Raw genomic sequence first — 2,318 nt, 5'->3', positions numbered from 1 at the left:
GTTTTTCAATCAGCCCGCCCCCTGGCCCCTTTTAGCAAAAATTTGGGAAAATCCCAATTTTTGACTTTTTCGACACTACCGGACCTGTCGTTTTTTTCAAATTTTGCCCACTTTGGAAAATCCTTCACAATTTTCTCAAAACGCCCCAACTGTGCTTGATTTTGCAACTTTCTGACTCAGTCCACCCCCTGGCACCTTTTAGCAAGGTTTGTGAAAATCCCCATTTTTGACTTTTTCGACACTACCGGCCCTGTCGTTTTTTTCAATTTTTGCCCACTTTGGAAAATCCTTCACAATTTTCACAAAACGCCCCAACTGTGCTTGATTTTGCTCCTTTTTCACCCAGCCCCCCCCTCTGGCCTCTTTAAGCAAAGTTTGGGAAAATCCCCATTTTTGACTTTTTCGACACTACCGGCACTGTCGTTTTTTTCAAATTTTGCCCGGTTTGGAAAATCCTTCACAATTTTCCCAAAACGCCCCAACTGTGCTTGATTTTGCTCCTTTCTGACTCAGTCCGCCCCCTTGCACCTTTTAGCAAGGTTTGGGAAAATCCCCATTTTTGACTTTTTCGACACTACCGGCCCTGTCTTTTTTTCAAATTTTGCCCGGTTTGGAAAATCCTTCACAATTTTCACAAAACGCCCCAACTGTGCTTGATTTTGCTCGTTTTTCAATCAGCCCACCCCCTGGCCCCTTTTAGCAAGGTTTTGGAAAATCCCCATTTTTGACTTTTTCGACACTACCGGCCCTGTCGTTTTTTTCAATTTTTGCCCACGTTGGAAAATCCTTCACAATTTTCCCAAAACGCCCCAACTGTGCTTGATTTTGCTCCTTTCTGACTCAGTCCGCCCCCTGGCACCTTTTAGCAAGGTTTGGGAAAATCCCCATTTTTGACTTTTTCGACAATACCGGCCCTGTCTTTTTTTCAAATTTTGCCCGGTTTGGAAAATCCTTCACAATTTTCACAAAACGCCCCAACTGTGCTTGATTTTGCTCGTTTTTCAATCAGCCCGCCCCCTGGCCCCTTTTAGCAAAAATTTGGGAAAATCCCAATTTTTGACTTTTTCGACACTACCGGACCTGTCGTTTTTTTTCAAATTTTGCCCACTTTGGAAAATCCTTCACAATTTTCTCAAAACGCCCCAACTGTGCTTGATTTTGCAACTTTCTGACTCAGTCGACCCCCTGGCACCTTTTAGCAAGGTTTGTGAAAATCCCCATTTTTGACTTTTTCGACACTACCGGCCCTGTCGTTTTTTTCAATTTTTGCCCACTTTGGAAAATCCTTCACAATTTTCACAAAACGCCCCAACTGTGCTTGATTTTGCTCCTTTTTCACCCAGCCCCCCCCTCTGGCCTCTTTAAGCAAAGTTTGGGAAAATCCCCATTTTTGACTTTTTCGACACTACCGGCACTGTCGTTTTTTTCAAATTTTGCCCGGTTTGGAAAATCCTTCACAATTTTCCCAAAACGCCCCAACTGTGCTTGATTTTGCTCCTTTCTGACTCAGTCCGCCCCCTTGCACCTTTTAGCAAGGTTTGGGAAAATCCCCATTTTTGACTTTTTCGACACTACCGGCCCTGTCTTTTTTTCAAATTTTGCCCGGTTTGGAAAATCCTTCACAATTTTCACAAAACGCCCCAACTGTGCTTGATTTTGCTCGTTTTTCAATCAGCCCACCCCCTGGCCCCTTTTAGCAAGGTTTTGGAAAATCCCCATTTTTGACTTTTTCGACACTACCGGCCCTGTCGTTTTTTTCAATTTTTGCCCACGTTGGAAAATCCTTCACAATTTTCCCAAAACGCCCCAACTGTGCTTGATTTTGCTCCTTTCTGACTCAGTCCGCCCCCTGGCACCTTTTAGCAAGGTTTGGGAAAATCCCCATTTTTGACTTTTTCGACACTACCGGCCCTGTCTTTTTTTCAAATTTTGCCCGGTTTGGAAAATCCTTCACAATTTTCACAAAACGCCCCAACTGTGCTTGATTTTGCTCGTTTTTCAATCAGCCCGCCCCCTGGCCCCTTTTAGCAAAAATTTGGGAAAATCCCAATTTTTGACTTTTTCGACACTACCGGACCTGTCGTTTTTTTTCAAATTTTGCCCACTTTGGAAAATCCTTCACAATTTTCTCAAAACGCCCCAACTGTGCTTGATTTTGCAACTTTCTGACTCAGTCGACCCCCTGGCACCTTTTAGCAAGGTTTGTGAAAATCCCCATTTTTGACTTTTTCGACACTACCGGCCCTGTCGTTTTTTTCAATTTTTGCCCACTTTGGAAAATCCTTCACAATTTTCACAAAACGCCCCAACTGTGCTTG

This window comes from Scomber scombrus, unplaced genomic scaffold, assembly GCF_963691925.1.
Source record: "Scomber scombrus unplaced genomic scaffold, fScoSco1.1 SCAFFOLD_26, whole genome shotgun sequence".
In the NCBI taxonomy this organism is placed as follows: domain Eukaryota; kingdom Metazoa; phylum Chordata; class Actinopteri; order Scombriformes; family Scombridae; genus Scomber; species Scomber scombrus.
Note: the sequence above shows the minus strand (reverse complement) of the source record.